The sequence below is a fragment of the Polyergus mexicanus genome, unplaced genomic scaffold (assembly GCF_030449975.1).
Source record: "Polyergus mexicanus isolate NDT 795.1 unplaced genomic scaffold, iyPolMexi1.0 SCAF_9, whole genome shotgun sequence".
NCBI classification, from domain to species: Eukaryota; Metazoa; Arthropoda; class Insecta; order Hymenoptera; family Formicidae; genus Polyergus; species Polyergus mexicanus.
The window spans coordinates 4,297,158-4,311,030 of record NW_027223329.1 but is presented as its reverse complement, the minus strand read 5'-3'; positions in this window follow the sequence as shown (position 1 = coordinate 4,311,030).

The window sequence follows — 13,873 nt, the reverse complement described above, 5'->3', positions numbered from 1 at the left end:
TATGCGCACGCGAGCACACACACACACAACATGTACATATATATCAACATGTACACAGGAGGAATGTTTTAACTTTTTAACAAATAAAATTATGCACATATCGGAGCGTATACGTATTGTTCTATATGTACATGTGTGTGTCCTTACATGCATTTAAATTCATGTGTTAAGTAATTTCTGTGTGTATTGTATGTACGCACGAGAACAGAAATAATAGGTCATATCTAATGTATACATGTATGTATGAAGAATGTATATACATGGTATGTACTAATCATATATAATACATATATATGTATATAGATCTTCTATATATATTTTTCCGGTTACATATGCACATACATTTCACATTCTATGTATGTATTATACATTGCATCAAGGATGTATATACATGAAATATGCAATATACATGAATGTACATACATTGTATATACTAAAATGGAAAAAATGGAAAAGCGCGAAAAACAATTAATGCGATAGTTCGTGGACAATTTTAAGTCAAGTCATGCGAATTTATGGAAACTATCCTAGGTAAGTGAGGTTTTAAGCGTATATTTTGACATAAAAACAAAATTTGCACGTTCGGTTTTTTTTCTTATACAAAATCAATTGTTTACAAAATAAATAAGATGTAAAATTTTCGATAATTTATATATGTATGTGGTTTATTTTGATACTCTTTCGATAACTTACATATATATAATATATATATATACCGAATTGTTGTCACACAAAGGAATTTGATTTTCCTCGTTTGTAAAACTGCATGCGTGAACAGCATGCAGTTAGACAGTACTTGTCTATATGTTAAAGAAATTTGTTAAAGAAATATAAAATGTATATAAAATATATTTTAAAATATATAAATATATTTTTAACAGCTTTAGAATGTCAACGCATGCGTTACAAACGAGGAAAATGAACCGCGAAAAATGATCTGCGCACCACGCGTTACGTGACACGTTATTACGCGACGAAGTTCACACTTGTTTGCGTTATTTCTTTCGCTGCTGCATCCGTAAACACGCTTGTTCTGGCATTATTGCTTCAACCTGCAGTCAGTCATACGGCGAAAATCGAGAAGTTTGAGATTCTGTATATCGGTATATTTCGAAAAATTCTACGTTTATTATAATTAGTTATTATAACACAAGTGTGTCGAAATAATTGTATTTATACCAGTGAATGTACCAAATATATGAGTGTCGTAATTATATGCAAGGAAGAAGCAGGAAAACATGAAAAATAAAGTGGAAAAAAGACGCAGAAAAACATCGAGCGATTGCAGAGGTGAGCAATTTATAATTATTATATTATTCATTATATGAGAATAAGTGCTCGTTTTTTTCTATTCTTCCAAGAAAAACATAAGTCGTCGGTATGACGATATTATTATTGCGATTTTAAAACAAGTTTAATATTGTATATCATTTTTAAAGAATAAAGAAAATCATAAGACATTTTTATCGAGATTATAAAATGTTAAACAACGGTCATTGGTCCATTGGATCGAATTCTAGGAAAATACATATTTTTATAGAATAAAATAGATATTTTTATAAAAACTCTACATTCTATTTTTAAATAAAAAATGTTTATTTTACCTAAATTATTAATAATTAAATATTTCTCCTCTTCCTCTTTCTTAGTATTAATTTTTTAATTTTACAAAGTATAATATAATGTAATATAAATAAAATTTGTTATGAAATATATATATCCTATTTTAAGATTAATTTTCAATTCTGTTTTTAATCTTATGCGGACTGTAAATCAAGTTGTGCTCCCATCTTCGTCTTGTGTTTATCTAATTCTCGGATCGATCTTGGAATTATCGATGAAACAAAGATCAATATCGGATCATCTCGGCAACAGAGCTCGTTGTCATGGTATAGCGTATAATCGCGTATAACTAACCGTTTCCTGTTTTCATTATTTAAATAGAATTTAGAAAATTTATATTATTCTTTTGTTCCGACATATCATAAAGACTCTATTTCGTTCACATTGTCAACAATTTTGCTGTTATATAATTTAACTTAATAATGTGCGTATAAATACGGAAAATAATAATAATAACAAAAATATTATTATTAGCCAACAATTTCGTATAATTCAATTGAATATGATAATATCACGATATTATACATGTTTTACCAAATTTTTGATTAAAATATCTAATATATATATTTTATATTAGATTGATGCAAAAATTTACCCCATTTTTACTATTAAATGGTGTTTAGTATCATGTATCGCAAACTCAATTTGCAATCAACATATAACATTTATATGCCATTTCAATGATTATATTTCTATGAGTATTTAAAAAAAAAGTTGCCACGATTAGTTGTATTGTATATATTTTGCAAAATTTTGGAAATGGCAGAAAATAAGGAATATTTTTGGCGTATTGTATTTCTTTATTTCCGAAAAGACAAAAACACGTCGCAGACTCAAAAAAAGTTATGTGGTATTTAAAACTTTGCAAAGTTCAACCGGTTCAAGTTTTGAATCCAATGAGCTTATTGGTTTAAATATTCCTAAATTTTATTAACATATATATATATACTTTTAATAATTATATAGGTATACTTCAATTAACAATAATTGCAATGAGATATTAATTTTTTTTATTTGGATATACACACATACGTATGACATATAAACACATGTATGCGTATATTACATGTTTATGTATATACATAAGTATATACGTTATTTAATTTTATATTGAAATATTTTGTACATTCTACATAAATTTTGATTATTTCTATAATAATGTTTATAATTAATTAAGAAAATATTTCTATAACAATTGAAGATAAGTAAAATATAACACAACAATATTTTTTTTTAATGTTGGTTACGTCATTATTAAAATTTTTGATCATACTATACTTTATTTATTTTGAATTATTATAAAAATATAATAATAGATTGAAACAAATAATAAATTACATACAAAATAAGAAAGAATACTCACTAATGCGTTTTGTGATATTTAAAACTTCACAAATTTCAACCGATTCAGGTTTTAAATCTAATGAGCTTATCGGTTTAAATATTCCCAAATTTGAAACGATAGTATTAGATTTGATTAATAGCTCGTAGGGCATATTGCCATTATTAAATTAAGCCATTTTTGATGGGCGAATTTGAACACCATCTAAATGAATGATCTGTTATATAAAGAAACCTTTATTAATATTAAAAATGTAATCAAGCTATACATATATTTACATACATGTATTATTTAAAAAAAGTAAAATATTTGCTATTTATAAATTAAATATAGATTTGACATTTTAATGTAATAAGAAAATAACAATAATATTAATAAAGAAATAATGACGTAATAATATGTGATTATATATAAATATTAATGAATATAAATAACAAAATTAAACACTTATATAAAAGAGCGATAAGTGAGATAAAAGCAATATTTATATCTAAATATATAATTTTATGCTTCTTGAGTCTTTAAATATGTAACAATTTTATTTGTCTAAAGTTGCAAAGAAATGATTAACATTTGTTTGAAGAAGTTGAAATACATCTTTTTCATTAATATTATGATGAATTACAATCTTATTTTAATTTAAAAAAAAAATTACTTATTTTATAATTTAATTTTGGATAGTTTTAATTATATTTTTTTTACTTTTATTATTTTTATTTGTACATGAAAGAAATAATGAATTAGAAGTAATGGAAGTACTTACATAATTGACCATTATATGATTATATGATGCAATATTTAGTCAATATCCATTTCTCTCTTCCATTATTTAGATAAAATTTAAAAAATTTATACTGTTGTTTTGTTCCGACATATCGACAAGACTTAAAAAAAAGATGTATGCTGTGTACGAAAAGAATACCGTTGACAATTCTAGAATAAAATAGCACGATGAGCCAAAAATGCTCCTTATTTTCGGCTATTTTTAAAATTTTGCAAAATGCATAAAATACAATTAATCAGTAATTTTCTAAATGCTTTTTGAAATATATATAATCTTTTAAATGACAGAAATGTTATACTAGAAATTTGTTAGGAACTTTCTCTTAATAAGATTATTAGAAAAAACAGAGATTATAATAATTAATATTAAGAAGAATATAAATAGCAATAGCTTAAATATAAATGGCGATTGTAAGAGAACAAATAAAACTAAAGAACGTAAAATTGCCAATAGTCAATTACAGAGTGAACGTCGTGCATTATGCGATTCTAATTGAATTCTTAAATCGGCGATACAATTATTGTTCATGGACTACTGGGAAGAGAAGTTAACGTTCAGCGTCTGGTCGATTACTCCTTGACAGTACTTTTTTACATTATGTATTTTTATCAATTGATAGGTTTACTTGTTGGGGCTTTTCTACATGTTGCTTGCGACAGTCTGATATGTGATTTAAAATTGCACATATGCTGTCAAATAGAGATATTGAAATCCAAAAATTCTTCGCGACTGCAACGTTTAATATAATCTCATGATCAAGTTTATTTCATTTAATTAGTATTTTGTTTTATTAGAATTATATATTTCTTTTTTATGATTCCCATATGATTGTAACACATATAATAGTATTTTTATTAGGCTATAAAAGATAAAATATAAAGAAGGTTCTAAAATAATATTGTAATTAGCAATTTTGGATGTTAATAATATTTTATTTATAATTTTCCGGAGTATAAAATTTTTTTAAATTTTGGTAAAAAACATACTCTCTTATGCTTATAGTGAGAATTAAACAATATAATACTTTATATAAAACTTAAATAAAGCTATTAAAAAGTAAATATTTTTTTAAATATTTTATATTATATATATTCTTTCTAACATTAAAGCATAAAATATTTCATAAAGCATTCGTTTTTTGATGAATTTACCTTACTAATTTTATACGTATTAAAGTAACATTACTTTTATACGCATAAAATAATAATAATAATAGAAAAATATAGAAAAAACCGATTTATGCAAAAATGTTTATTTAAAAAGAAGTGTCCAACTATCTACAATATTATTATTTTTTTCTATTATTATTAATTGTAAGAAAAATATTTTTGACTTAAATTATGAATCATTCTATAGATGCGCAAAAGTAATTTGAATAACAAACAATTATTAATAAACAAGATTATATAAGTAATAAGCATTTAATTGAAGTGTATTAATCTGTAAATTAATAAACTTATTCAAATCAATAAAAATATTTGATAAGTTATATAGGCAATAATAACTACTATGTGCGTATATTGTTGTAACTTGTTGTAACATATCTTAGCGGGCTGTGTGATGCCAGTCAACTTTAAAATGTTTCGGTTAAAAGAGCTTTGGTGCTTCTTTAGTCCCAATAATCTAAATTCTTAAGCTCGTCTAAAAGTTTTATCAAAAGCGGGTTACCTCCTAAACGTTCAATCTCAGCTCTCGCTTTCAGGTCCAACTCTTCAAGTACACTTTTCGTGTACTCGAAAGAGCCAAATTTCTCTAGCAATTTAATGCAATGATGTTTCACTTCGATTTCTCTGGTTCGTTGTTTCAGAATATCTTTATCAGACATTATTAAGGAAATCTATATATAATAAAGTTCATAAATTATAAAGTTTCTGAAAATGTTTTTTGTATGTGTATGATGTGTAAAATCGTTTACATTTCTTTAGTAAATAAAGTGTATTAATTAAGACAATGATTTCTATTGTAAACAAAAAAAAGTATTATATAAAAGTATTGCATAAAGGATACATATTATTTGCTTATCATCAGGATTCGTTGTAAGCGCATGAACGATGGGAAAGCTGAATTTTTCTTCACTCAAGTCATCGCAATAACTCTTACTTTCGGTATACTATAACAAAAAATTACTTTAATTCTTTTCAGTTTATTTATGTATTATGTATAATGTCGCAGATATATTATTACTCACCTTATTACTGTTCAAATTGCCATAATCATCGCGTATTTGGAAGTGCAAACTCAAAATGGCATTTAGCGATGATAAGTCTTTTTCGTAAGTTGAGAACAACTTCATTAATTTTACTATCAAGTTAAAGATACCACCAATCTCTGCGAAATTAGATGATATATCAATTTTTTTCATATATAATTTTTTGAATTTCACAAAAAAATATGTATATAAGTATTAATATTGACTTTTCTTTGCCATAGTATTGTAGTCTGCCTCACTTGGACAAATGAAATTGTCCCGCCAAAAAATTTCCATTCCTTGACCTCTAAAAATTTCCAACATTTCTTCCATATATACTTTTGTCGCTTGAAAAAAAACGCAGTTAATACAATAATACAGCACAAGTTATATTTTATTTAACAAGCAAATATATGATGCTAATCTTTTACAATTTTAATGAGTTTTATGTTGTATATATGTATACATATATTAGAAGTAGTTAGTGGGCACTATGGGGCGTCAAAACAAACCCCCACTCCTCGGCCACTGGCGCCGACCCCTGCTGTGCCTGTCTGGGGCCCTCCCCCCTAAGGGTGTCTGTGGGAAAAAAGTGGAGGGGCCTCGTGGACGTCTACGAGTCAAATTTCCATTTAAATTTTTTATTTTTTTATTTTTTTTTATTTTTTTTATTTTTTTTTTTTTTATTTTTTTTTCGGTCGCGTGAACATGCTCGGGTTCGAACCTGGGTCCTCCACCTCTCGAAACAGGGTCCTAGTATGCTGAGCTATCCGAAAACTTATTAGAATAGAAGTTAAATGTAGTATTTATGGAGAGTAGTTCTTTATTTTTTTTATTTTTTATTTTTTTATTTTTTTTTATTTTTTATTTTTTCGGTCGCGTGAACATGCTCGGGTTCGAACCTGGGTCCTCCACCTCTCCAAACAGGGTCCTAGTATGCTGAGCTATCCGAAAACTTATTAGAATAGAAGTTAAACGTAGTATTTATGGAGAGTAGTCCAGCGCTAAGATAGGGGTTCTGGCGGTCCGATTGGTTCTCCCCATAGTGCCCAGTCCTCCGATAGGTTCCGACGGTTTCGTCGATTTAAAAAAGTGGGTTGGAAAAACGAGCCAAAAAATAGTGCGAGGGAGAAAGCGGGCAAGATGTCTGCCGGAAAGCAGACGTGACAACAACCGACAAAACGGCGACTGTCGAGACTGGAGACGCGTCTAGACATAAGCATAAGGCATCCAGCTTCCCCTCCCCTTACGGAAAACCGAAAGATATCGTGCGGTATACAACATCGTCCTATCGCCCCCCTTAGAGGAAAGCCAGGGGAGATGTACGCTATATGTCGCCCACCCTCTTCCACCCTTTCTGTTGAAAAGAGAAAGTTGGATAAGGTACCGCTAGAATAAACTAGATGCTATGACGTGGTAACGAACACGTGCGTGCATGTACGGGTACAATTGTCCGAGGGGGGTGCGCCCCGCTGCACAGATAGACATACGGTAACAACATCGCTGGAGACGTTAGAAAGGGTCTTGGAATATATACGGGTACCTGAGGCTGTTTGACGCTGAGACTTAGGACGGAGACTATGACGTCACGGAGACGTCGGGGGAAGAAAGGATAGGAAAAGAGAAAATGTTTTTACGTAGCATTATTTTAAAAACAGTTTTATTTATATTTATTTATATTTCTTACATAAGAATATTATGCTTTGTACAATAAAAAATTATTTTACATAAAAATATTTGTACAATAAAAATTCTTATTTACAATTAAATATAACTATATTGCGTAGCAAAAAAGATTATCTCTTAGCACGAGGGAAAATACGCGAATTCGTTATATTGCAACTTTAAAAACGAGAGTTGAGAAAACACAGAAGAAAAATTACCGTTCTGCTACATAGCCGTATGGTAACGAACAATGACTATTGATAAATTTACGTTTCATCAATACAGGAGCACATACTTCAGTTTCATAGCGTGTTACCAGCTCATGAAACACAGTACGCCAAATTGCTCTAAACCGTAAGTTTATCGAAGTTCCAGCCGATTCTTCCTCATTTTCTTCATTTTCCCCTACCCTTTCTTTAGCTAACATCAAATTTCTAATACTAAGAAAATTGATTAGTTGAGAGTTTTCAAAATTTAAGGTTATGCCCTTCACTTTGCAGCATTCGTGTGTTCGTCCGTCCGGTGCACGAACAATGTACGTATAAAATTTAGGGCACCAGATACGAACGTCTCGATATAGCTACCGCGGCCGTAACTTTCAAGTTCGTCCGTCATATCGCCTAGAAAATTTCCCGTACGTGGTTCATACGTTCGGGTCACCGCTACTCACGTAAATACATGAATCCGTATCATAATACAAAACGCGACGATCTAATCGCTCTAAATAAGAATATAATTTTAAACGCGTCTGCGCCGTCGTATATGCAACTATTACAACATTCGTTATCGGTGAGGGAATGACAGCGTCTTGTCGCAATCGCCACGAAAGATATATTACCTCGTCGTTTACGGGTAATATGCCGGTTATCTCGTGCTCAGCACTCATCATCAATGTCGCAAAACGCTGAGGCGTTCTCACGACTTCGGTATTTGGTAAATTGGATCGCTGACCGAATTTTCCCCAAAAAGAATTTAAGCACAGCTTCGCGACAGAACGTAAACCGGGATTCCGAGTAACGTTACGTTTATCAAGAACGATATCTTCGGTTTTCTCGTACTCCCTCAGATATCGTTCTTTAGCATCGTCGTCGTTTTCCCCGCATTCACACGGCCATCCACTGGCTTCTTGTTTAAGCTGCAAGAATGTATTTATATATTCGGTGAACAATCCGCCTTGACGTGTCGTATGATCGAATTGGCTAACTTTATATTGCCAAATCTCGCTTACAGCTGTCACGAGATAACCCTTTCCGTTAGCCTTGCGTAATTCACAGGTCACCCACGTACCCTCGAATTCGTGTTCACGAGCATCGTCATGTGTACAGGGCACCTGCGAAAATGTTTCGCAACAACTGCGGCATAAAGCAAAAAGCAATTTTCCCTGCACACGATATGGGAGTACCGGATGAAATAGGTCGCGTGGTGGGAGTACTCTGCAACGTATGAGCCCTTCAATCGTATCGAAATTATAATTCGGTGCCCTTCCGATTATTGCGGAACATTCCTCGCCGACGTAAATATCCGGATGGTCGATTGGGAACAAAGAGGGTACAAAGAGCACACGTCCACGTATCGTATTTTCTCCGTACCCGTAACCTCATAACGAGTCACGATATTTCCCGTGCGGCTGCCGAAAAATGCATCGCGAGGATCGAGCGGAGATGTTTTCACCATCGGATGATTTTCGAGATATTCGCGCATTTCGTGATTATCGCGTCATAATTTATCAAAATTATTTTTAACAAAAAATTAATTGTTCAACCAAATCTTTTTTTCATTGTCAATATTATAGATCTAAATTTACTTCCGAGATGTGAAATATCATCCGCTAAGTCTGCATATTTTTCTTCCTATATAAGATGCAAAGATCATCAAGCGAATTATCTTTTCAAATAAACATATTCAAATAATCATCAAACAAGAGAGTCTTTTCAAATAAACAGTAAGATGTACCGACACTATCTGCGCACGTACAAATTCGATACGATACAACACACACACAAATAATATTGTTTTCTAAAATAATAAATTATTGTTTATTTTACAATCACCAAAACAATGAACAGCTAAAAGCACTTATTAATAATTATAAATTATTTTACTTTAACAATAAATTTGTATTTTTAAATAATTAAATTGAATCAGCAAAAATTGTTCTATTTCACCGAAAAAAGAAGTTTTGTTGTAACATTAAACTTGTTAAATTCACTAAATTTAACAAATTTTTAATTTAATAAAATTTTTATTTGTTAAATTTGTCATATTTAATTTTTAATATTAAATTTGTTTCTTTATTTTGTTATAATATTAAATAATTCATTATAATAGCAAAATATGGACATATTTTTCATATATGCAATAACAACAATTGTATTACTGATTAAAATTCTTTTTCTCTATTAGATCAAAAAACATTTTAATAATTGATAATGATATGTTTATGAAAGTTTACTCTATTTAACTATTGAAAAAAAGTTTTGTTTTCTTACGATATTAAATTACTATTTATACACACACATTTACATCGCAAAAAATATAACCGATACTTTACTATAAGATTTTGTTATACTATTAGTAAGATTCTTTTCATTCTTACCTCTAAAAATTCGGGTTTATAGATATGAATGAACGGTTTCATGCCAACCCTAATTATAAAAATACCTTCTTTAGAATGAAACATATATTGCTCAAGCCATTGTTTGCGTTCTACGATAAGTACATAATTAGATATTTAGTATTACTTTGTTTTTGTGACAAAATTTACTAATTATTATACTGATTTACAGTAAATGACAATTTTTTTTTTCATTTATTAATTCCTTTAAACTTTTTACTAAAAATATATAAACAATATTTGTAAAAGCATATAATAACAATATCTTATGTATAAGATTTTTACCATAGTCCGTTTGCTTCATTAATTTAAATGCCATGCTAAAAGGAAATCTACCGATCTGAGAAATATTTTTGAGCTTTTGTCGAAGAACGTATTGATGATGTACTATCGATATAATTGCGGGAATTATTAAAACTACGAACAAGGCGCACAATATCAAAAAGATTAAGTCCATTTTTGTAGCCTGTAAATATATTAAACAGCCCAAGTTACCAAATATGTAATGCATAAATTATTATAAATACTTTGTAAGATTGAATTTTACACTCACACATTGACAAATATTTTATTGACGCGATGTTTATATCATTATTATCTTTATTAATTCAGAAAATTATATAAAGATACTTTATTAAAGAAGATGGAATATAATATGTATATAAATATATATCATCGATGAAAATTGAGTATAAAATTAATGGTTGAGAATATTTCGTCGGTAAAACATTTCTCGATTATTTCTATGTAACTCGTCCAAATTTGGAATCTGTGTTCATTAATCGAAAGATTCACGAGATAAATTATTTATATTCATGCAATAAATTATTTATATTTTATTTTTCTACCGTATTTCATTGAGTTCTTGAAAAAGTTTTGCGGTTTAAAACGTATAATTATTCTTTTTTGCTTCCTCATAGAGGAAGCTTTGTTTTTGTGACAAAATATTTTTTCGAATTTTTTATGCCAATGTGTTCAAAATGTTCCAAAACGTCAAAAAATTATATTCCTAGAAAATGTATGTATCTGTGTATGTATGTATGTATGTACGGAATGTTTGTACAACTCTAACTTCCGCAATTTTTGAGATATCTGATCAAATTTTTTTATATGAATAGATTATTATAAAAGGATGGTTGGTTATGAATTTGGTGATAGAGTCAGCATCAGTGAAAGAGTCCATTTTCTATAAAATTTTGAATTTTTTGAAAAATGTATGTATACGAATTATACTCGGAAATAATTTTCGCAAATTCTGAGATATCGGGTTAAATTTTTTACATAAATAGAGTATCATCAAAAACGCTGAAAGTGAAGATAATTTCCAGCACGTGCAAAAATGTTTTGGTCAACAACGAAATATTAGTATTGAAACAGCTATCAAGGCATTAAAATGCATTACTGACAGCTCCGTCTTTTAAACTGTTTATCAATGTTTCTTGTGTGTTATCTTTTCTTATAATAAAATTAATTAAGTTTTTCTTAAATGAGTTTTTATATTTCTGAAAATCTATAATCTACAATGTAAATGTATAATTTATAATTATATAAAATTAAAAAAGTATGTAAATTAGAAAATAGCATATTGCTTCTTTATCTTCTATATCTTTTTATTTCGCTCACAAAGTTTCCTCTATAGGGAAGTAAAAATTGAAAAAAAAACCCGCTTACTTTAAGGAACTTAAGTTTTGTGAGATAAAATAAAATAATGAGGAAGTAATGCGTAAGTTTCTAATTTGCATGATTTTCAGTTTGTTTAACAATAATTTTAAGATATGATATATATACGTGTTCACAAAATATTAAAGCAATATTGAATTTCAAATTTTTGATTAAACGTACATTTGAGCATAAGCGCTCCATCATTACTGTTTAATTGAAATATATGTACAGTATATAACCGAGTTTCAAAGAATTATAATTTGCAAAATTAAGTATCCGCCCGTATTTTGTTTCATGAGTTTCATTATTAAATTATTACATTTTAACTTTGCACGAATTACTTTGTGTCTTGAAAAAAATAAAAAGCAAAACCACGAATTTTATCTAAATGATACTGAAAAAATGCAAGATTTCGGTACTTACTGTTTGTTACGTTGGAGCAAACAATAATGCTTTGCCAAAATATTTGTCACTTTTAGCAAATATCGCTGCGCTTTACTACTAATTATAAATCATAATTTATCGTGCTTTATATATAAATATAGTATAACTAAATATAATAAAATAACCGAGAAAAAGAGAGAGGAGAAGAATAGATGCTTTAAAAAAGATGTTTTAGAATAACTTTTTTTTAAAGCAGAATATTATATAATTGTTTTTACTTCTTCTCGACATAAGATTCGATCACGAAATGTTGCAACTTAATCTTTATTATTCAAGTCTTAATCTTTATTATTTTATCCTATCTTATTTTTATTTTTAATTCTCATTTTGCGCGACTCGAACCAGCAATATATAATATGCAATGCAATACACACAACGGAACCGTATCACTTATTTTATATGATTTCTCCTCGCAAACATTTGAAATATTTCTATACGATTGTGTGAACTACCCTTTGATAACAATGAGGTACGAGATGTAAACGAGATAAAAACAATAATTGTTTGCATATACATAGTATATCTAACAATAAGTAATAATATACAGGGTGTAACAGAGCGCCGTATCAGCCGTTTTTTGAGGAAACAACGCATTTTCGCGAAAAATGTTTCATACAAAAGTTGTAGAGCTCTAAGTGGCGTATTATATAATAATATTAGTATGACCTTGAATAACACCGTCACATAATGACATTATGTTTATAATTTGCAATCTTCTTGCGTATTCAGCTGATCATGATTGTTACTTGCCAAATCGGTTACGATAATATTTTATAAATATTTGATTCTTGCTTTATTCTTGACAGAAAATTTTTTACATTCGGTAATTACTGTTAAATTATTGTTCCATTAGTGATGTGAGCACACGTATTAGATAATATACAATACATTTATTGCAATTTTACATTTATTAAGCGCATTTTGTTGTCTAAATGCGTTTAATAGTTTATTATTCTTTTAATTAAAATATATTTACGTATTTAATTTAAATACTTAAATATTTGAACTAGAAAAATGATCGTATATTATAATAAAAATCGCGCACGTATTACGATAAGAGAATATAAGTGTTTGAATAAGTCAATAGAATTAAAAAATTAAGTATTTAAAAAAGCTCAAATAATGGATGAGAATCAATAATAAATAAAAATCTAGATCAATTGAAGCCCGGACGCTGTACTTAGAGCATGAACAATAATTATTATCTATCTTTCTTTAGGAATACATTAACTATGTGTTACAAATAGTTCAAACATTTTGACTCACTTCGAGTCCTTTTAAACGAAACTCGGATAAAAGGATTAAGAATTAAGAAGATGCAAGCGGTAAATCTATTTAAAGCATAGCGACGTAATGATAAATATAATTTGATAATACAGCACAATAAAATTATACATTATAGCTTAACGCGCTTACATTATGTGTACACATCATTCAATGAAAGAAATAGAAATAATATCGAACCTATTATTCGCGTGATAAGTAGTACTCTGCGTTGATACCATTCTTATTGTTCCATCGAATGAGTACTCTGCGTTGATACCACTGCTT